Source organism: Daphnia pulicaria, chromosome 6, assembly GCF_021234035.1.
Source record: "Daphnia pulicaria isolate SC F1-1A chromosome 6, SC_F0-13Bv2, whole genome shotgun sequence".
NCBI lineage: Eukaryota > Metazoa > Arthropoda > Branchiopoda > Diplostraca > Daphniidae > Daphnia > Daphnia pulicaria.
Window position 1 is genome coordinate 15,714,653 of NC_060918.1, and position 23,872 is coordinate 15,738,524.

The 23,872-nt window shown below is 42.2% G+C and overlaps 10 non-coding genes across 10 annotated transcripts; 1 reads left to right on the forward strand and 9 right to left on the reverse strand.

Annotated features, from left to right (window-relative positions):
* Positions 1–481: 481 nt before the first annotated feature.
* Positions 482–552, reverse strand: Trnag-gcc. The gene has a single exon. It is a non-coding gene; the product is annotated as a tRNA-Gly (tRNA).
* Positions 553–2,061: 1,509 nt separating this feature from the next.
* On the reverse strand, positions 2,062–2,143 carry Trnas-cga. Its single transcript has one exon. It is a non-coding gene; the product is annotated as a tRNA-Ser (tRNA).
* A 77-nt stretch (positions 2,144–2,220) lies between these two features.
* Trnai-aau lies at positions 2,221–2,294 on the reverse strand. The gene has a single exon. It is a non-coding gene; the product is annotated as a tRNA-Ile (tRNA).
* Positions 2,295–2,758: 464 nt separating this feature from the next.
* Trnas-uga lies at positions 2,759–2,840 on the forward strand. The gene has a single exon. It is a non-coding gene; the product is annotated as a tRNA-Ser (tRNA).
* Positions 2,841–9,296: 6,456 nt separating this feature from the next.
* Positions 9,297–9,368, reverse strand: Trnav-cac. The gene has a single exon. It is a non-coding gene; the product is annotated as a tRNA-Val (tRNA).
* A 5,684-nt stretch (positions 9,369–15,052) lies between these two features.
* Positions 15,053–15,123, reverse strand: Trnag-gcc. Its single transcript has one exon. It is a non-coding gene; the product is annotated as a tRNA-Gly (tRNA).
* A 2,793-nt stretch (positions 15,124–17,916) lies between these two features.
* Positions 17,917–17,987, reverse strand: Trnag-gcc. Its single transcript has one exon. It is a non-coding gene; the product is annotated as a tRNA-Gly (tRNA).
* Positions 17,988–18,871: 884 nt separating this feature from the next.
* Positions 18,872–18,942, reverse strand: Trnag-gcc. The gene has a single exon. It is a non-coding gene; the product is annotated as a tRNA-Gly (tRNA).
* A 1,838-nt stretch (positions 18,943–20,780) lies between these two features.
* On the reverse strand, positions 20,781–20,851 carry Trnag-gcc. The gene has a single exon. It is a non-coding gene; the product is annotated as a tRNA-Gly (tRNA).
* Positions 20,852–21,724: 873 nt separating this feature from the next.
* Positions 21,725–21,795, reverse strand: Trnag-gcc. Its single transcript has one exon. It is a non-coding gene; the product is annotated as a tRNA-Gly (tRNA).
* Between the last annotated feature and the right edge of the window lie 2,077 nt (positions 21,796–23,872).

A 23,872-nucleotide genomic window follows, 5' to 3' on the forward strand; every position in this document is an offset into this window, starting at 1 on the left:
ACTGCATCGACCGGGAATCGAACCCGGGCCGCCCACGTGGCAAGCGAGCATTCTACCACTGAACCATCGAGGCATAATTCTTCAATTCTACTGTGCACAAAGAAATTTTTAGAAAATACATTGCATCATCAAAAAAACATTTGTCTAGCAGAACGTAGTTTCTATCTACGGACCTCTGGGTTATGGGCCCAGCACGCTTCCGCTGCGCCACTCTGCTTATGTTTATGCTTTAAAAAATAAAAACTGATTCCAAAAAATTTGTACTTCTGTTGAACATTGGCGATTTCAATTTTCATAATTATCGCCTAAGATGTTAAACCCACACGATTGACATGGTTTTTTTATTAAAGTTACTTTTGACTAGATTCCTTAGTGACTCACGAGCTTTATGTTGCTTTGTTTTTAGATGATCTTCAAATACGAGAATCTGATCAAACTACTCTTTTACAGATATATTTCTGGGTTCTTACCAAACTAGTACTGCATCGACCGGGAATCGAACCCGGGCCGCCCACGTGGCAAGCGAGCATTCTACCACTGAACCATCGATGCGACATTGTTCAAGTCTACTGTGCACAAATAAATTTTTAGAAAATCCATTGCATCATCAAAAAAACATTTGTCTAGCAGAGCGTAGTTTCGATCTACGGACCTCTGGGTTATGGGCCCAGCACGCTTCCGCTGCGCCACTCTGCTTATGTTTATTCTATCAAAAAGAGAAACTGATTTCAAAAAATTTGTACTTCTGTTGAACATTGGCGATTTCAATTTTCATAATAATCGCCTAAGATGTTAACCCACACGATTGACATGGTTTTTTTTAAAGTTACTTTTGATTTGATTCCTTAGTGACTCACGAGCTTTATGTCGCTTTGTTTTTAGGTGATCTTCACACACGAGAATCTTATAAAACTACTCTTTTACAGATATATTTCTGAGTTCTTACCAAACTAGTACTTTATCGACCGGAAAACGAACCCGGGCCGCCCACGTGGCAAACGAGCATTCTACCACTGAACCATCGATGCGACATTGTTCAAGTCTACTGTGCACAAAGAAATTTTTAGAAAATACATTGCATCATCAAAAAAACATTTGTCTAGCAGTGCGTAGTTTCGATCTACGGACCTCTGGGTTATGGGCCCAGCACGCTTCCGCTGCGCCACTCTGCTTATGTTAATTATATCAAAAATAGAAACTGATTCCAAAAAAATTGTACTTCTGTTGAACATTGGCGATTTCAATTTTCATAATTATCGCCTAAGATGTTAAACCCACACGATTGACATGGTTTTTTATTAAAGTTACTTTTGATTTGATTCCTTAGTGACTCACGAGCTTTATGTCGCTTTGTTTTTAGGTGATCTTCACACACGAGAATCTTATAAAACTACTCTTTTATAGATATATTTCTGAGTTCTTACCAAACTAGTACTGCATCGACCGGGAATCGAACCCGGGCCGCCCACGGGGCAAGCGAGCATTCTACCACTGAACCATCGATGCGACATTGTTAATGTCTACTGTGCACAAAGAAATTTTTAGAAAATACATTGCATCATCAAAAAAACATTTGTCTAGCAGAGCGTAGTTTCGATCTACGGACCTCTGGGTTATGGGCCCAGCACGCTTCCGCTGCGCCACTCTGCTTATGTTAATTCTTTCAAAAATAGAAACTGATTTCAAAAAATTTGTACTTCTGTTGAACATTGGCGATTTCAATTTTCATAATTATCGCCTAAGATGTTAACCCACACGATTGACATGGTTTTTTTTAAAGTTACTTTTGATTTGATTCCTTAGTGACTCACGAGCTTTATGTCGCTTTGTTTTTAGGTGATCTTCACACACGAGAATCTTATAAAACTACTCTTTTACAGATATATTTCTGAGTTCTTACCAAACTAGTACTGCATCGACCGGGAAACGAACCCGGGCCGCTCACGTGGCAAACGAGCATTCTACCACTTAACCATCGATGCGACATTGTTCGACTGAACTCGACGCGTTCTAGGCTACGAGCCAATGGTTAGTTACATTTACAAATAAAATGCCACAAAACGCAGATAGTAGGATTCGAACCTACGCTCCAAGATGGAAACTGATTTCGAGTCAGTCGCCTTAACCACTCGGCCATATCTGCATTCACTATTTTAGCAAAATATTTCGAATTTATCAGTACCTTTTTAGAGTGGAAAATATTTAATGAAAGAATCATAGTGGCCCGTAAGAGGATCGAACTCATGACCTCCGCGTTATTAGCACGGCGCTCTAACCAACTGAGCTAACAGGCCAATATTCTTAATATATTAATCAAAGGTTCATTCATCATCAGTTAGGTATACTCTGTGTGTCTTTAGAGAGAATGATTTAAGGTATCTACCAAGCAAGGCTATATCAGCAGCCAATTTCAATCGTCACTGTGAAGGCAATGCAAGCCAGTGATATTCATTGAGTGTTCGAGATATATTTGTAGTTTTATTGATCTGACATGATTCCCCATGGTTTGTGGTTAACTACTACTCATCATGAACTAATAGTTTCGTCATATGCTATTAATCGTGGCGGGACTCGAACGCGCAATTTTCGGATAACTACTTTCATAGAAGTCCGACGCCTTATCCATTAGGCCACACGACCTACACTTAAAAAAAGTGCTAGGATTTTGCATGTCTCATTTAACCTGCTCTTCAGTAAGGTCAAACGGAAATATTGGTGAACCAATAAATATTATTACTAGATTGTCTGACAATTCGGGGCAGTTGTGGCCGAGTGGTTAAGGCGATAGACTTGAAATCTATTCCTCTCTGAGGGCGTAGGTTCGAACCCTACCAACTGCGGTGAATTGCCATTTGTTTCACATGCTAGTATTTTCTAGTGGAACAACTCATTTTCAATCGTTTACTAATATCTCAAATTTACGCATGATTACAAATATGAACTGTGCAGTCATGGGTATCCTAGGTCCCGGGATCTATTTCGGAACCGTGGAGCCATGACCTGTCACTTGGCGTTTCCAGAAACGTGTCTATTTTTCAGAACCAGTGCCGAAATGCATTATGGCGGTCTTTGAGTGTAGTTTACAAACACAAAATGTAGTCAGAGACAAATTATAGGATGAAAGAATGTGTACCCATTTTGTTTACGAAGAATAGAAAAACGTCCGTACTTCCGTCCGTAAAAGATCTATAAGCAATCGTAAAATTTAAAAATGAACTCGAACGGAAAACTATTGCAATACCAATTATTAAGCCCGGTTAGCTCAGACAAGCCCATGGAGCTCATCGCCTAAGATGTTAACCCACACGATTGACATGGTTTTGTTTTAAAGTTACTTTTGATTTGATTCCTTAGTGACTCACGAGCTTTATGTCGCTTTGTTTTTAGGTGATCTTCACACACGAGAATCTTATAAAACTACTCTTTTACAGATACATTTCTGAGTTCTTACCAAACAAGTACTGCATCGACCGGGAATCGAACCCGGGTCGCCCACGTGGCAAGCGAGCATTTTACCACTGAACCATCGATGCGACATTGTTCAAGTCTACTGTGCACAAAGAAATTTTTAGAAAATACATTGCATCATCAAAAAAACATTTGTCTAGCAGAGCGTAGTTTCGATCTACGGACCTCTGGGTTATGGGCCCAGCACGCTTCCGCTGCGCCACTCTGCTAATGTTTAATCTTTAAAAAATAGAAACTGTTTCCAAAAAATTTGTACTTCTGTTGAACATAGGCGATTTCAATTTTCATAATTATCGCCTAAGATGTTAACCCACACGATTGACATGGTTTTGTTTTAAAGTTACTTTTGATTAGAATCCTTAGTGACTCACGAGCTTTATGTTGCTTTGTTTTTAGGTGATCTTCAAACAAGAGAATCTGATGAAACTACTCTTTTGCAGAAATATTTCTGAGTTCTAACCAAACTAGTACTGCATCGACCGGGAATCGAACCCGGGCCGCCCACGTGGCAAGCGAGCATTCTACCACTGAACCATCGAGGCATAATTCTTCAAGTCTACTGTGCACAAAGAAATTTTTAGAAAATACATTGCATCATCAAAAAAGCATTTGTCTAGCAGAGCGTAGTTTCGATCTACGGACCTCTGGGTTATGGGCCCAGCACGCTTCCGCTGCGCCACTCTGCTTATGTTTATTGTTTCAAAAATAGAAACTGATTCCAAAAAATTTGTACTTCTGTTGAACATTGGCGATTTCAATTTTCATAATAATCGCCTAAGATGTTAAACCCACACGATTGACATGGTTTTTTATTAAAAATACTTTTGACTAGATTCCTTAGTGACTCACGAGCTTTATGTTGCTTTGTTTTTAGATGATCTTCAAATACAAGAATCTGATCAAACTACTCTTTTGCAGAAATATTTCTGAGTTCTTACCAAACTAGTACTGCATCGACCGGGAATCGAACCTGGGCCGCCCACATGGCAAGCGAGCATTCTACCACTGAACCATCGATGCGACATTGCTCAAGTCTACTGTGCACAAAGAAATTTTTAGAAAATACATTGCATCATCAAAAAACCATTTGTCTAGCAGAGCGTAGTTTCGATCTATGGACCTCTGGGTTATGGGCCCAGCACGCTTCCGCTGCGCCACTCTGCTTATGTTTATTCTTTCAAAAATAGAAACTGATTTCAAAAAATTTGTACTTCTGTTGAACATTGGCGATTTCAATTTTCATAATTATCGCCTAAGATGTTAACCCACACGATTGACATGGTTTTTTTTAAAGTTACTTTTGATTTGATTCCTTAGTGACTCACGAGCTTTATGTCGCTTTGTTTTTAGGTGATCTTCACACACGAGAATCTTATAAAACTACTCTTTTACAGATATATTTCTGAGTTCTTACCAAACTAGTACTGCATCGACCGGAAAACGAACCCGGGCCGCCCACGTGGCAAACGAGCATTCTACCACTGAACCATCGATGCGACATTGTTCAAGTCTACTGTGCACAAATCAATTTTTAGAAAATCCATTGCATCATCAAAAAAACCTTTTGTCTAGCAGAGCGTAGTTTCGATCTACGGACCTCTGGGTTATGGGCCCAGCACGCTTCCGCTGCGCCACTCTGCTTATGTTTATTCTTTAAAAAATAGAAACTGATTCCAAAAAATGTGTACTTCTGTTGAACATTGGCGATTTCAATTTTCATAATAATCGCCTAAGATGTTAAACCCACACGATTGACATGGTTTTTTATTTAAGTTACTTTTGACTAGATTCCTTAGTGACTCACGAGCTTTATGTTACTTTGTTTTTAGATGATCTTCAAATACAAGAATCTGATCAAACTACTCTTTTGCAGAAATATTTCTGAGTTCTTACCAAACTAGTACTGCATCGACCGGGAATCGAACCTGGGCCGCCCACATGGCAAGCGAGCATTCTACCACTGAACCATCGATGCGACATTGCTCAAGTCTACTGTGCACAAAGAAATTTTTAGAAAATACATTGCATCATCAAAAAAACATTTGTCTAGCAGAGCGTAGTTTCGATCTATGGACCTCTGGGTTATGGGCCCAGCACGCTTCCGCTGCGCCACTCTGCTTATGTTTATGCTTTAAAAAATAGAAACTGATTCCAAAAAATTTGTACTTCTGTTGAACATTGGCGATTTCAATTTTCATAATTATCGCCTAAGATGTTAAACCCACACGATTGACATGGTTTTTTTATTAAAGTTACTTTTGACTAGATTCCTTAGTGACTCACGAGCTTTATGTTGCTTTGTTTTTAGATGATCTTCAAATACGAGAATCTGATCAAACTACTCTTTTGCAGATATATTTCTGAGTTCTTACCAAACTAGTACTGCATCGACCGGGAATCGAACCCGGGCCGCCCACGTGGCAAGCGAGCATTTGTAACGGATCAGGTTGCACCCAATTGTTAATTGATTAATGATGTCATTCTGACTCATATTCGTGAGCGTTTTGGGTGTCCTAAACGTGTCTTTATGAACGTTTAATGTCACGTATAAAGGATATACGATTCAAGTACGTGACCCAAGTATTATTATATTTCCGCACCTGTTATCAGTTGTAACTTAAGCGTTTTCTAGAACTGCGTAGTTAGGCGCCAACTACGTGGCAATAGAAGCGCTTGGGTATATAACATGATGATAACTAGTTAGTTCTGCCATTGTTGTTGTAGTCATTCAAGAGACGAGTTGCTGTTGATTGCTCTTCTTTTTCCGTTGTCGTTTGGGTATGTTCACACTTCCTTCCTTAAAACCAATACACTATTCTACATGTGGGAAATCGCCTCCGGCATTTCATGTTCGTTATAATTTAGTGTAAGGTTCTTTTCGAGAACCTTTACACATTCTACCACTGAACCATCTATGCGACATTGTTCAAGTCTACTGTGCACAAAGAAATTTTTAGAAAATACATTGCATCATCAAAAAAACATTTGTCTAGCAGAGCGTAGTTTCGATCTACGGACCTCTGGGTTATGGGCCCAGCACGCTTCCGCTGCGCCACTCTGCTTATGTTTATTCTTTAAAAAATAGAAACTGATTCCAAAAAATGTGTACTTCTGTTGAACATTGGCGATTTCAATTTTCATAATTATCGCCTAAGATGTTAACCCACGCGATTGACATGGTTTTTTATTGAAAATACTTTTGACTAGATTCCTTAGTGACTCACGAGCTTTGTGTTGCTTTGTCTTTAGGTGATCTTCAAACACGAGAATCTGATTAAACTACTCTTTTGCAGAAATATTTCTGAGTTCTAACCAAACTAGTAATGCATCGACCGGGAATCGAACCCGGGCCGCCCACGTGGCAAGCGAGCATTCTACCACTGAACCATCGAGGCATAATTCTTCAAGTCTACTGTGCACAAATAAATTTTTAGAAAATACATTGCATCATCAAAAAAACATTTGTCTAGCAGAGCGTAGTTTCGATCTACGGACCTCTGGGTTATGGGCGCTGCGCCACTCTGCTTAGGTTTATTCTTTAAAAAATAGAAACTGATTCCAAAAAATTTGTACTTCTGTTGAACATTGGCGATTTCAATTTTCATAATTATTGCCTAAGATGTTAACCCACTCGATTGACATGGTTTTTTTTATTACAGTTACTTTTGATTAGATTCCTTAGTGACTCACGAGCTTTATGTTGCTTTGTTTTTAGGTGATCTTCAAACACGAGAATCTGATCAAACTACTCTTTTACAGATATATTTCTGAGTTCTAACCAAACTAGTACTGCATCGACCGGGAATCGAACCCGTGGCAAGCGAGCATTCTACCACTGAACCATTGATGCGACTTTGCTCAAGTCTACTGTGCACAAAGAAATTTTTAGAAAATACATTGCATCATCAAAAAAACATTTGTCTAGCAGAGCGTAGTTTCGATCTACGGACCTCTGGGTTTTGGGCCCAGCACGCTTCCTCTGCGCCACTCTGCATATGTTTATTCTTTCAAAAATAGAAACTAATTTCAAAAAATTTGTACTTCTGTTGAACATTGGCGATTTCAATTTTCATAATTATTGCCTAAGATGTTAACCCACACGATTGACATGGTTTTGTTTTAAAATTACTTTTGATTAGATTCCTTAGTGACTCACGAGCTTTACGTTGGTTTGTCTTTGGGTGATCTTCAAACAAGAGAATATGATCAAACTACTCTCTTACAGATATATTTCTGAGTTCTTACCAAACTAGTGCTGCATCAATCGGGAATCGAACCCGGGCCGCCCACGTGGCACGCGAGCATTCTACCACTGAACCATCGATGCGACATTGCTCAAGTCTACTGTGCACAAAGAAATTTTTAGAAAATACATTGCATCATCAAAAAAACATTTGTCTAGCAGAGCGTAGTTTCGATCTACGGACCTCTGGGTTATGGGCCTAGCACGCTTCCGCTGCGCCACTCTGCTTATGTTCATTCTTTCAAAAATAGAAACTGATTCCAAAAAATTTGTACTTCTGTTGAACATTGGCGATTTCAATTTTCATAATTATCGCCTAAGATGTTAACCCACACGATTGGCATGGTGTTTTATTAAAGTTACTTTTGATTTGATTCCTTAGTGACTCACGAGCTTTATGTCGCTTTGTTTTTAGGTGATCTTCACACATGAGAATCTTATAAAACTACTCTTTTACAGATATATTTCTGAATTCTTACCAAACTAGTACTGCATCGACTGGGAATCGAACCCGGGCCGCCCACGTGGCAGGCGAGCATTCTACCACTGAACCATCTATGCGACATTGTTCAAGTCTACTGTGCACAAAGAAATTTTGAGAAAATACATTGCATCATCAAAAAAACATTTGCCTAGCAGAGCGTAGTTTCGATCTACGGACCTCTGGGTTATGGGCCCAGCACGCTTCCGCTGCGCCACTCTACTTATGTATATTCTTTCAAAAATAGAAACTGATTCCAAAAAATTTGTACTTCTGTTGAACATTGGCGATTTCAATTTTCATAATTATCGCCTAAGATGTTAACCCACACGATTGACATGGTTTTTTAAAGTTACTTTTGATTTGATTCCTTAGTGACTCACGAGCTTTATGTCGCTTTGTTTTTAGGTGATCTTCACACACGAGAATCTTATAAAACTACTCTTTTACATATATATTTCTGAGTTCTTACCAAACTAGTACTGCATCGACCGGAAAACGAACCCGGGCCGCCCACGTGGCAAACGAGCATTCTACCACTGAACCATCGATGCGACATTGTTCAAGTCTACTGTGCACAAAGCAATTTTTAGAAAATACATTGCATCACCAAAAAAACATTTGTCTAGCAGAGCGTAGTTTCGATCTACGGACCTCTGGGTTATGGGCCCAGCACGCTTCCGCTGCGGCACTCTGCTTATGTTTATTCTTTAAAAAATAGAAACTGATTCCAAAAAATTTGTACTTCTGTTGAACATTGGCGATTTCAATTTTCATAATAATCGCCTAAGATGTTAAACCCACACGATTGACATGGTTTTTTATTAAAGTTACTTTTGACTAGATTCCTTAGTGACTCACGAGCTTTATGTTGCTTTGTTTTTAGATGATCTTCAAATACGAGAATCTGATCAAACTACTCTTTTGCAGAAATATTTCTGAGTTCTTACCAAACTAGTACTGCATCGACCGGGAATCGAACCCGGGCCGCCCACGTGGCAGGCGAGCATTCTACCACTGAACCATCTATGCGACATGGTTCAAGTCTACTGTGCACAAAGAAATTTTTAGAAAATACATTGCATCATCAAAAAAACATTTGTCTAGCAGAGCGTAGTTTCGATCTACGGACCTCTGGGTTGTGGGCCCAGCACGCTTCCGCTGCGCCACTCTGCTTATGTTTATTCTTTCAAAAAGAGAAACTGATTCCAAAAAATTTGTACTTCTGTTGAACATTGGCGATTTCAATTTTCATAATTATCGCCTAAGATGTTAACCCACACGATTGACATGGTTTTTGATTAAAGTTACTTTTGATTTGATTCCTTAGTGACTCACGAGCTTTATGTCGCTTTGTTTTTAGGTGATCTTTGGAAAGAAGTCTGTATTAAGTCGTGTAATAAGAAGGGAGCCGGGTACAAGCAAGACCGTATCCTACGCTTGAGCTCTACACACTGCTCACATAACGGGGGGGGGGAGGGGGAGACATCATTGCCAGGTCATTCCATGTTCTTTGTTTTCTGATTTTTTTTTCTTTTGTTGTTTTCTTTTTTTTTTTTGCATTGTGATTTGATTACGGGCTGGGTTCTGACATGGCAAATGGGGAAAGCATGACATTATAACAGAGGATGGAAAGAAAGAAACTTAGGGGTTGATAAACATAATGCGAGTTAATTTTTGTTGGATCTGTTGCGGATTCGGGCAGAGCGACGGGGGGCTTCGGCTGTCGGTGTGGCTGGACCATCCGGCGTCGGCAAATTGGGGGTGGAAGTCGTTGAAGGTTGTGCTGGGCGATCCGGTGGGCCATGAACCGATGGGGCTGGTGTCGCCAAAGGGTAGTGACGACGCAAAAGGCGACGATTGCGGCGGAAGAGCCGACCAGCTGGGGTCTTGATTAAATAATCGCGGAATGGGCCGGTTTCGACGATGATACCAGGGGTTGACCAGCGTTTATTTAAGTGGTTCTGGATGACGACGGAATCGCCGATGGAAAACGGAGGGAGAGGGTGCGCGCGCTGGTTGAAATGAGCGGCACGAAGAGTGCGGGCGCGCAAGGCCTGCTTCTCAAGTTGTACGGCCGATTTTTGCCATTGGGGTGCGAATGCGCGGCGGTGGGCCGGAAGGCAATCTCTGACGGGCCGATTAAAAACTAGCTGGGCGGGTGAAGCTCCACGAGACAGTGGTGCGTTGCGGTAGAGTAGGAGGCCTTTGCTGAATTGGTCCATGTCGAAGGAGCCCGCCGACCACGATCCGCGGATGAGCTTTTTCATGCTCTTTACGGACACCTCCGCAAAGCCGTTAGATTGCGGGTACCCTGCCGAGGAAGTGCCGTAGCTGATGCCCCATTCACGAAGAAAGGACTGAAATTCGTCTGCAGTGAACTGGGGCCCGCCGTCCGACCAAAATTTGATTGGTGCGCCCGCGCCAAAGGCAAAGAAGGAGCGGAGAGCGTCGACCACCTTGCGTGCAGAGGTGTTTTTGTCCGGAAATGGGACGACGTGGGGCAATCCACTGAATTGGTCTGCGATAATTAAAAAATCGCGACCGTTGTGGCATCCGAGGTCGGCATGGATAAACTCGAACGGCCGCGATGCTTTCTGGTGGGGCAGCAAAGGTTCCGGCGGGTGTGACGGAAGATGTTCAGTGCAAGTGGGACAAGCACGGGCCGCGGTGATGATCTCGCTGTCCATGGACGGCCAATACATAGTTTGACGGGCCCGTTGCCGTAGCTTTGTTGCGCCCTGGTGCATCAAGACAAGATTTTTGAGGACCTCACGACGAACGGCCTCTGGAATGACGACACGGCAGCCCATCACGATGATATCGTCGTCTTTGTCGATGGCGAGGAGGCTTCTGACGCACCAGAAAGGACGAAGGGGCAGCGGTAAGTTGCATTTCTCGTTGGGAAAACCGGTTCGGATGACGTCACGTAAAGCAATCATGACAGGGTCAACCGCGGCGGCCGCTGACACCTTGTCGAGGAGCGGGTCGCTCGTGCAGGGGTCTGATCCGTCGATGGTGGATATCAGCGCCACACGGGTGGAGAATGATGTTGGGCCTTCCGCCAGTTCATCCACTGGATATGCGGGGCGGATAGGCGAACGCGAGAGGGCGTCGGCCATTAGATTCTCCTTCCCAGGGATCCAGCGGGCTGTGAATGCATAACGCTGCATTTTTAGGCGTAGGCGCAGGATCCGTGGGTTGTCGAGTTTGTCCAAGTTGTAATCGTTTAAGATCGGGATGAGCGGCCGATGATCCGTGAGGAGGAGGAATGATGGGAGGCCTTCCAAAAACTGCCGGCACTTTTGCATGGCCCAGGCTGCACCCAGGCACTCCAGCTCGATCATGGCGTAGCGTGTCTCCGCGTCGGATAGAAAACGTGATCCGGCCTGGACAACGTTCCACTTCCCATTGGGATTTTGTTGACGGAGGATAAAACCAAGACCTCTCAGGCGGGAGGCATCGACATGGAGGGCCGTGGGTAGTGCTGGGTTGTAAAAGGACAGCTCGGCGGAAGACGACAATTCGGAGCGGGCAGCGTTGAAGGCGGCGTCGTGCTGTGTTGTCCATTCCCACTGGAAATTCTTTTTTAGGAGGGGGGAAAGGGGGGCGAGTGCCGCTGCTAAGTTGTCGGAGAAATTGCCCATCTGCTGGCACAGACCGTGGAATGCTCTCATCTCCGTGATGTTGGTGGGGGTAGGAAATCGACTGATGGCCGATAAGAGTTCCGGGTTGGGCTGGAAGCCGGTGTTGCTTAGGATATAGCCGCCAAACAGAACAGACGGCTGGGCAAATTGGATTTTACCGGTGTTGATGGCGATCTGGTTGTCGGCAGCGCGCTGGAACACTTGTTGGACGAGAGAAATGTGCTCCTCGTATGTCTCGGAGAATATGAGGATGTCTTCAATTATCCGACGGCAATTTGGAATATCATCGAATACAGCCGAAACGCGTCGGCTGTAGTCGTCACCGGCGTGGCAAACACCGAAAGGCAACCGGCGGTACATGTAGCGGCCGAACGGGGTTGAGAAGGTGGTCATCGTCGCTGACTCGTCGTCTAATGGCACCTGGTGGTATCCTTTTAACGCGTCGATGACGGTGAAAAAGCGCATCCCGGCCGGAATCGAGCGGACGGCCTGGAACGGGGTGGCCGTTTCGAATGTTGGTCGGACGATGAAGGCGTTAAGGGGGGTAAAATCGACACATACGCGTATGCCGCCGTCCTTTTTCGGTGCGATGACCATAGGGTGGACCCATGCTGTCGGCTCGGTGACCTTGCAGATAATTTGTTGCTCCTCGAGCGAATCCAGCTCTGCTTTGAGTTTTGGGAGCAACGGGACGGAGACTGGTCGCGAACCTCTCATCGCGGATGGTATAGCACCGTCGGCTAACTGGAAGTGGCAGGGAGGGCCTACCATGGGGCGACATATACCGTCGAAGATGAGGGGATGGGCAGCCATTAAATATTTTAGCTTATTAGCTTTCTCTAAATCCGTAGGATGGGTTGTGATTTGCTGAACGCGCCAATGGGGGTAATCCAGGGGTAGGATGCCGAGTTTTTTCTGCGTTTCTTTTGATAGAACTGGTTGCTGGAGATTTTTAAGGACGTGAATGGTGGTAAGTACTGGCGTGCCTCCGTTGACGGGTCCTACGCTAATGGTTGCCTGGAAGGTGCCATATGATGTTATGGCATCGCCAGTCGCCGTTACGGCTCGCGTTGTGATGGGGCAAAGTGGAGTCGCGGCGAATCGCGATTGGTGAAGTGCATGTGGTACGGCATCAATCGAGGCGCCCGTGTCGGGCAGGAAGAGCACTGCTGTGGGCGTGTCGCTGTCGGCGGGCGAGACGCTGGTTTCAATAAGTTCCCCTGGTAAAATGGATCCGATGACGATACTTCCCGCTGTCTCTGGTTTCGAAGATTTTCGTGAGCAGACTTTTTGAAAATGGCCCATTATGCCACAGCCGCCACATTCTTTTCCTTTGGCTGGGCATTCAGACTTTGGGTGGAACGAATCGGCTCCGCAGTTCCAACATCCGTGTGGTGGGGCACCTGCTGGTGGGCCACGCCGGAAGTTGCGTTGGAAAGCTGGGTGCGGGGAACGAGCAGCGGACTTTGAGTCGGTTTTGGCGGTATTGTTTTTGATTTGCTGGATAGATGGTGGATCGTTTTGCCGCAGGTTAGCTGCCTGCATTAGTGTTGCTTCGGCCGTGCGCAGTGTTGTTAAAGCGTTGTTGAGGGATAGTGTAGCGCCTTCCTGCAACAACTTACGCCGAACTTCATCACTGTGGACGCCGTAAATGATTTGGCCCAACAACCGGGTGTCCTGGCATTTGTTGCAACAATCCGTGTTGAATTCGCATTTTTGTGCGAGATCGCGCAGCTCGCAAACCCAACTGTCTACGGATTCTTTTTCACGTTGGATACGAAGGGCAAATTGTTGGCGCCAAACGTGGCAATTCCTCCCAGCGTTACACCGTTCACGAAGTTTGCCGATGATAATATCGGGGTCACCAAGTTCGATATCAGACAGGCCCATCGTGCAGATGGCCTGTAAAGTAGGCTTCGATAAGCAGGACAGCAGGATATTTGCCTTATAGGACACGCGGTCCGCTTGAGCAAGGGCTGTATCGATGGTAGATAAGGCCAAAAATATAGTCCACTGGCGCTGCCAGAGCTCAAAGGCGTCCTTATATTCGTCAAAATCGAACGGTGGCGGGGAGCCGTAGGGCTTAAATGGCTTCGGTGGCATGGTAGACGACGAAGATCAGATGAGCCCAACACGGAGGATGACCGCAGGCGGGGACGCGCAAAGAAGGAGACCGATCACACAAAAACAAAATGGCGGATGAAAAAAAAATGTGCTGCGGGGTATGGCTGAGTTTGAGTACGATGTAGCCTGTGATGCGTCACAACACAAAGGGTAATATAATTCACATCCACATTTTAGGTAAGGGTACACAGTGTAAATGGCGAAACACGGGGTAGTGCCGTGTGGTTACGGTTGAGTTAAAGTGGGAGGCTGGTAGTGCCGTGCGCAACCACGTGGTGGGAGTCGGTAGGTAGAGTGTGTACGAGAGCTTCACAAGGCGATATGAAAATGTTTAGTCAACTTACAAAGGACACAGTCACGGTTCACGTGTGGGAGGAGGGATGGTGACGATAACCAACTGCGCCATGGAAAGAAGTCTATATTAAGTCGTGTAATAAGAAGGGAGCCGGGTACAAGCAAGACCGTATCCTACGCTTGAGCTCTACACACTGCTCACATAACGGGGGGGGGGGGGGGAGACATCATTGCCAGGTCATTCCAATCTTCACACACGAGAATCTTATAAAACTACTCTATTACAGATATATTTCTGAGTTCTTACCAAACTAGTACTGCATCGACCGGGAATCGAACCCGGGCCGCCCACGTGGCAAGCCAGCATTCTACCACTGAACCATCGATGCGACATTGTTCAAGTCTACTGTGCACAAAGCAATTTTTAGAAAATACATTGCATCATCAAAAAAACATTTGTCTAGCAGAGCGTAGTTTCGATCTACGGACCTCTGGGTTATGGGCCCAGCACGCTTCCGCTGCGCCACTCTGCTTATGTTTATTCTTTCAAAAATAGAAACTGATTCCAAAAAATTTGTACTTCTGTTGAACATTGGCGATTTCAATTTTCATAATTATCGCCTTAGATGTTAAACCCACACGATTGACATGTTTTTTTTTTAAGTTACTTTTGATTTGATTCCTTAGTGACTCACGAGCTTTATGTCGCTTTGTTTTTAGGTGATCTTCACACACGAGAATCTTATAAAACTACTCTTTTACAGATATATTTCTGAGTTCTTACCAAACTAGTACTGCATCGACCGGGAATCGAACCCGGGCCGCCCACGTGGCAAGCGAGCATTCTACCACTGAACCATCGATGCGACATTGTTCAAGTCTACTGTGCACAAAGAAATTTTTAGAAAATACATTGCATCATCAAAAAAACATTTGTCTAGCAGAGCGTAGTTTCGATCTACGGACCTCTGGGTTATGGGCCCAGCACGCTTCCGCTGCGCCACTCTGCTTAGGTTTATTCTTTAAAAAATAGAAACTGATTCCAAAAAATTTGTTCTTCTGTTGAACATTGGCGAATTCAATTTTCATAATTATCGCCTAAGATGTTAACCCACACGATTGACATGGTTTTTTAATAAAGTTACTTATGATTAGATTCCTTAGTTACTCACGAGCTTTATGTCGCTTTGTTTTTAGGTGATCTTCACACACGAGAATCTTATAAAACTACTCTTTTACAGATATATTTCTGAGTTCTTACCAAACTAGTAATGCATCGACTGGGAATCGAACCCAAACCGCCCACGTGGCAAACGAGCATTCTACCACTGAACCATCGATGCGACATTGTTCAAGTCTACTGTGCACAAAGAAATTTTTAGAAAATACATTGCATCATCAAAAAAACATTTGTCTAGCAGAGCGTAGTTTCGATCTACGGACCTCTGGGTTATGGGCCCAGCACGCTTCCGCTGCGCCACTCTGCTTATGTTTATTCTTTCAAAAATAGAAACTGATTCCAAAAAATTTGTGCTTCTGTTGAACATTGGCGATTTCAATTTTCATAATTATCGCCTAAGATGTTAAACCCACACGATTGACATGGTTTTTTCTTAAAGTTACTTTTGACTAGATTCCTTAGTGACTCACGAGCTTTATGTTGCTTTGTTTTTAGATGATCTTCAAATACGAGAATCTGATCAAACTACTCTTTTGCAGAAATATTTCTGAGTTCTTACCAAACTAGTACTGCATCGACCGGGAATCGAACCCGGGCCGCCCACGTGGCAAGCGAGCATTCTACCACTGAACCATCGATCCGACATTGTTAAAGTCTACTGTGCACAAAGAAATTTTTAGAAAATACATTGCATCATAAAAAAAAACATTTGTCTAGCAGAGCGTAGTTTCGATCTACGGACCTCTGGGTTATGGGCCCAGCACGCTTCCGCTGCGCCACTCTGCTTATGTTTATTCTTTCAAAAAGAGAAACTGATTTCAAAAAATTTGTACTTCTGTTGAACATTGGCGATTTCAATTTTCATAATTATCGCCTAAGATGTTAACCCACACGATTGACATGGTTTTTTTTAAAGTTACTTTTGATTTGATTCCTTAGTGACTCACGAGCTTTAGGTCGCTTTGTTTTTAGGTGATCTTCACACACGAGAATCTTATAAAACTACTCTTTTACAGATATATTTCTGAGTTCTTACCAAACTAGTACTGCATCGACCGGAAAACGAACCCGGGCCGCCCACGTGGCAAACGAGCATTCTACCACTGAACCATCGATGCGACATTGTTCAAGTCTACTGTGCACAAAGCAATTTTTAGAAAATACATTGCATCATCAAAAAAACATTTGTCTAGCAGAGCGTAGTTTCGATCTACGGACCTCTGGGTCATGGGCCCAGCACGCTTCCGCTGCGCCACTCTGCTTTTATTTATTCTTTCAAAAATAGAAACTGATTCCAAAAAATTTGTACTTCTGTTGAACATTGGCGATTTCAATTTTCATAATTATCGCCTAAGATGTTAACCCACACGATTGACATGGTTTTTTATTAAATTTACTTTTGATTTGATTCCTTAGTGACTCACGAGCTTTATGTCGCTTTGTTTTTAGGTGATCTTCACACACGAGAATCTTAAAAAACTACTCTTTTACAGATATATTTCTGAGTTCTTACCAAACTAGTACTGCATCGACTGGGAATCGAACCCAAACCGCCCACGTGGCAAACGAGCATTCTACCACTGAACCATCGATGCGACATTGTTCAAGTCTACTGTGCACAAAGAAATTTTTAGAAAATACATTGCATCATCAAAAAAACATTTGTCTAGCAGAGCGTAGTTTCGATCTACGGACCTCTGGGTTATGGGCCCAGCACGCTTCCGCTGCGCCACTCTGCTTATGTTTATTATTTCAAAAATAGAAACTGATTCCAAAAAATTTGTACTTCTGTTGAACATTGGCGATTTCAATTTTCATAATTATCGCCTAAGATGTTAAACCCACACGATTGACATGGTTTTTTCTTAAAGTTACTTTTGACTAGATTCCTTAGTGACTCACGAGCTTTATGTTGCTTTGTTTTTAGATGATCTTCAAATACGAGAATCTGATCAAACTACTCTTTTGCAGAAATATTTCTGAGTTCTTACCAAAATAGTACTGCATCGACCGGGAATCGAACCCGGGCCGCCCACGTGGCAAGCGAGCATTCTACCGCTGAACCATCGATCCGACATTGTTAAAGTCTACTGTGCACAAAGAAATTTTTAGAAAATACATTGCATCATAAAAAAAAACATTTGTCTAGCAGAGCGTAGTTTCGATCTACGGACCTCTGGGTTATGGGCCCAGCACGCTTCCGCTGCGCCACTCTGCTTATGTTTATTCTTTCAAAAATAGAAACTGATTTCAAAAAATTTGTACTTCTGTTGAACATTGGCGATTTCAATTTTCATAATTATCGCCTAAGATGTTAACCCACACGATTGACATGTTTTTTTTTAAAGTTACTTTTGATTTGATTCCTTAGTGACTCACGAGCTTTATGTTGCTTTGTTTTTAGATGATCTTCAAATACGAGAATCTTATAAAACTACTCTTTTACAGATATATTTCTGAGTTCTTACCAAACTAGTACTGCATCGACCGGGAATCGAACCCGGGCCGCCCACGTGGCAAGCGAGCATTCTACCACTGAACCATCGATGCGACATTGTTCAAGTCTACTGTGCACAAAGAAATTTTTAGAAAATACATTGCATCATCAAAAAAACATTTGTCTAGCAGAGCGTAGTTTCGATCTACGGACCTCTGGGTTATGGGCCCAGCACGCTTCCGCTGCGCCACTCTGCTTATGTTTATTCTTTCAAAAATAGAAACTGATTCCAAAAAATTTGTACTTCTGTTGAACATTGGCGATTTCAATTTTCATAATTATCGCCTAAGATGTTAAACCCACACGATTGACATGGTTTTTTCTTAAAGTTACTTTTGACTAGATTCCTTAGTGACTCACGAGCTTTATGTTGCTTTGTTTTTAGATGATCTTCAAATACGAGAATCTGATCAAACTACTCTTTTGCAGAAATATTTCTGAGTTCTTACCAAAATAGTACTGCATCGACCGGGAATCGAACCCGGGCCGCCCACGTGGCAAGCGAGCATTCTACCGCTGAACCATCGATCCGACATTGTTAAAGTCTACTGTGCACAAAGAAATTTTTAGAAAATACATTGCATCATAAAAAAAAACATTTGTCTAGCAGAGCGTAGTTTCGATCTACGGACCTCTGGGTTATGGGCCCAGCACGCTTCCGCTGCGCCACTCTGCTTATGTTTATTCTTTAAAAAATAGAAACTGATTTCAAAAAATTTGTACTTCTGTTGAACATTGGCGATTTCAATTTTCATAATTATCGCCTAAGATGTTAACCCACACGATTGACATGTTTTTTTTTAAAGTTACTTTTGATTTGATTCCTTAGTGACTCACGAGCTTTATGTTGCTTTGTTTTTAGATGATCTTCAAATACGAGAATCTTATAAAACTACTCTTTTACAGATATATTTCTGAGTTCTTACCAAATTAGTACTGCATCGACCGGGAATCGAACCCGGGCCGCCCACGTGGCAAGCGAGCATTCTACCACTGAACCATCGATGCGACATTGTTCAAGTCTACTGTGCACAAAGAAATTTTTAGAAAATACATTGCATCATCAAAAAAACATTTGTCTAGCAGAGCGTAGTTTCGATCTACGGACCTCTGGGTTATGGGCCCAGCACGCTTCCGCTGCGCCACTCTGCTTATGTTTAATCTTTCAAAAAGAGAAACTGATTTCAAAAAATTTGTACTTCTGTTGAACATTGGCGATTTCAATTTTCATAATTATCGCCTAAGATGTTAACCCACACGATTGACATGGTTTTTTTTTAAGTTACTTTTGATTTGATTCCTTAGTGACTCACGAGCTTTAAGTCGCTTTGTTTTTAGGTGTTCTTCACACACGAGAATCTTATAAAACTACTCTTTTACAGATATATTTCTGAGTTCTTACCAAACTAGTACTGCATCGACCGGAAAACGAACCCGGGCCGCCCACGTGGCAAACGAGCATTCTACCACTGAACCATCGATGCGACATTGTTCAAGTCTACTGTGCACAAAGCAATTTTTAGAAAATACATTGCATCATCAAAAAAACATTTGTCTAGCAGAGCGTAGTTTCGATCTACGGACCTCTGGGTTATGGGCCCAGCACGCTTCCGCTGCGCCACTCTGCTTATGTTTATTATTTCAAAAATAGAAACTGATTCCAAAAAATTTGTACTTCTGTTGAACATTGGCGATTTCAATTTTCATAATTATCGCCTAAGATGTTAAACCCACACGATTGACATGGTTTTTTATTAAAGTTACTTTTGACTAGATTCCTTAGTGACTCACGAGCTTTATGTTGCTTTGTTTTTAGATGATCTTCAAATACCAGAATCTGATCAAACTACTCTTTTGCAGAAATATTTCTGAGTTCTTACCAAACTAGTACTGTATCGACCGGAAAACGAACCCGGGCCGCCCACGTGGCAAACGAGCATTCTACCACTGAACCATCGATGCGACATTGTTCTAGTCTACTGTGCACAAAGCAATTTTTAGAAAATACATTGCATCACCAAAAAAACATTTGTCTAGCAGAGCGTAGTTTCGATCTACGGACCTCTGGGTTATGGGCCCAGCACGCTTCCGCTGCGCCACTCTGCTTATGTATATTCTTTAAAAAATAGAAACTGATTCCAAAAAATTTGTACTTCTGTTGAACATTGGCGATTTCAATTTTCATAATAATCGCCTAAGATGTTAAACCCACACGATTGACATGGTTTTTTATTAAAGTTACTTTTGACTAGATTCCTTAGTGACTCACGAGCTTTATGTTGCTTTGTTTATAGGTGATCTTCAAACAAGAGAATCTGATGAAACTACTCTTTTGCAGAAATATTTCTGAGTTCTAACCAAACTAGTACTGCATCGACCGGGAATCGAACCCGGGCCGCCCACGCGGCAAGCGAGCATTCTACCACTGAACCATCGAGGCATAATTCTTCAAGTCTACTGTGCACAAAGAAATTTTTAGAAAATACATTGCATCATCAAAAAAGCATTTGTCTAGCAGAGCGTAGTTTCGATCTACGGACCTCTGGGTTATGGGCCCAGCACGCTTCCGCTGCGCCACTCTGCTTATGTTTATTCTTTAAAAAATAGAAACTGATTCCAAAAAATTTGTACTTCTGTTGAACATTGGCGATTTCAATTTTCATAATTATCGCCTTAGATGTTAAACCCACACGATTGACATGTTTTTTTTTAAAGTTACTTTTGATTTGATTCCTTAGTGACTCACGAGCTTTATGTCGCTTTGTTTTTAGGTGATCTTCACACACGAGAATCTTATAAAACTACTCTTTTACAGATATATTTCTGAGTTCTTACCAAACTAGTACTGCATCGACCGGGAATCGAACCCGGGCCGCCCACGTGGCAAGCGAGCATTCTACCACTGAACCATCGATGCGACATTGTTCAAGTCTACTGTGCACAAAGAAATTTTTAGAAAATACATTGCATCATCAAAAAAACATTTGTCTAGCAGAGCGTAGTTTCGATCTACGGACCTCTGGGTTATGGGCCCAGCACGCTTCCGCTGCGCCACTCTGCTTATGTTTGTTCTTTAAAAAATAGAAACTGATTCCAAAAAATGTGTACTTCTGTTGAACATTGGCGATTTCAATTATCGCCTAAGATGTTAACCCACACGATTGACATGGTTTTTTTAAAAGTTACTTTTGATTTGATTCCTCAGTGACTCACGAGCTTTAAGTCGCTTTGTTTTTAGGTGATCTTCACACTCGAGAATCTGATCAAACTACTCTTTTGCAGAAATATTTCTGAGTTCTAACCAAGCTAGTACTGCATGGACCGGGAATCGAACCCGGGCCGCCCAAGTGGCAAGCGAGCATTCTACCACTGAACCATCGAGGCATAATTCTTTAAGTCTACTGTGCACAAAGAAATTTTTAGAAAATACATTGCATCATCAAAAAAACATTTGTCTAGCAGAGCGTAGTTTCGATCTACGGACCTCTGGGTTATGGGCCCAGCACGCTTCCGCTGCGCCACTCTGCTTATGTTTATTCTTTAAAAAATAGAAAATGATTCCAAAAAATTTGTACTTCTGTTGAACATTGGCGATTTCAATTTTCATAATTATCGCCTTAGATGTTAAACCCACACGATTGACATGTTTTTTTTTTAAGTTACTTTTGATTTGATTCCTTAGTGACTCACGAGCTTTATGTCGCTTTGTTTTTAGGTGATCTTCACACACGAGAATCTTATAAAACTACTCTTTTACAGATATATTTCTGAGTTCTTACCAAACTAGTACTGCATCGACCGGGAATCGAACCCGGGCCGCCCACGTGGCAAGCGAGCATTCTACCACTGAACCATCGATGCGACATTGTTCAAGTCTACTGTGCACAAAGAAATTTTTAGAAAATACATTGCATCATCAAAAAAACATTTGTCTAGCAGAGCGTAGTTTCGATCTACGGACCTCTGGGTTATGGGCCCAGCACGCTTCCGCTGCGCCACTCTGCTTATGTTTGTTCTTTAAAAAATAGAAACTGATTCCAAAAAATGTGTACTTCTGTTGAACATTGGCGATTTCAATTATCGCCTAAGATGTTAACCCACACGATTGACATGGTTTTTTTTAAAGTTACTTTTGATTTGATTCCTCAGTGACTCACGAGCTTTAAGTCGCTTTGTTTTTAGGTGATCTTCACACTCGAGAATCTGATCAAACTACTCTTTTGCAGAAATATTTCTGAGTTCTAACCAAGCTAGTACTGCATGGACCGGGAATCGAACCCGGGCCGCCCAAGTGGCAAGCGAGCATTCTACCACTGAACCATCGAGGCATAATTCTTTAAGTCTACTGTGCACAAAGAAATTTTTAGAAAATACATTGCATCATCAAAAAAACATTTGTCTAGCAGAGCGTAGTTTCGATCTACGGACCTCTGGGTTATGGGCCCAGCACGCTTCCGCTGCGCCACTCTGCTAATAATTAATCTTTCAAAAATAGAAACTGATTCCAAAAAATTTGTACTTCTGTTGAACATAGGCGATTTCAATTTTCATAATTATCGCCTTAGATGTTAACCCACACGATTGACATGGTTTTGTTTTAAAGTTACTTTTGATTAGATTCCTTAGTGACTCACGAGCTTTATGTTGCTTTGTTTATAGGTGATCTTCAAACAAGAGAATCTGATGAAACTACTCTTTTGCAGAAATATTTCTGAGTTCTAACCAAACTAGTACTGCATCGACCGGGAATCGAACCCGGGCCGCCCACGTGGCAAGCGAGCATTCTACCACTGAACCATCGAGGCATAATTCTTCAAGTCTACTGTGCACAAAGAAATTTTTAGAAAATACATTGCATCATCAAAAAAACATTTGTCTAGCAGAGCGTAGTTTCGATCTACGGACCTCTGGGTTATGGGCCCAGCACGCTTCCGCTGCGCCACTCTGCTTATATTCATTATTTTAAAAATAGATACTGATTCCAAAAAATTTGTACTTCTGTTGAACATTGGCGATTTCAATTATCGCCTAAGATGTTAATCCGCACGATTGACATGGTTTTTTATTAAAGTTACTTTAGATTTGATTCCTTAGTGACTCACGAGCTTTATGTCGCTTTGTTATTAGGTGATCTTCACACACGAGAATCTGATCAAACTACTCTTTTACAGATATATTTCTGAGTTCTTACCAAACTAGTACTGCATCGACCGGGAATCGAACCCGGGCTGCCCACGTGGCAAGCGAGTATTCTACCACTGAACCATTGATGCGACATTGTTCAAGTCTACTGTGCACAAAGAAATTTTTAGAAAATACATTGCATCATCAAAAAAACATTTGTCTAGCAGAGCGTAGTTTCAATCTACGGACATCTGGGTTATGGGCTCAGCACGCTTCCGCTGCGCCACTCTGCTTATTTTTATTCTTTCAAAAATAGAAACTGATTCCAAAAAATTTGTACTTCTGTTGAACATTGGCGATTTCAATTTTCATAATTATCGCCTAAGATGTTAAACCCAAACGATTGACATGGTTTTTTATTAAAGTTACTTTTGACTAGATTCCTTAGTGACTAACGAGCTTTATGTTGCTTTGTTTTTAGATGATCTTCAAATACCAGAATCTGATCAAACTACTCTTTTGCAGAAATATTTCTGAGTTCTTACCAAACTAGTACTGCATCGACCGGGAATCGAACCCGGGCCGCCCACGTGGCAAGTGAGCATTCTACCACTGAACCATCGATACGACATTGTTCAAGTCTACTGTGCACAAAGAAATTTTTAGAAAATACATTGCATCATCAACAAAACATTTGTCTTGCAGAGCGTAGATTTGATCTACGGACCTCTGGGTTATGGGCCCAGCACGCTTCCGCTGCGCAACTCTGCTTATGTTTATTCTTTCAAAAATAGAAACTGATTCCAAAAAATTT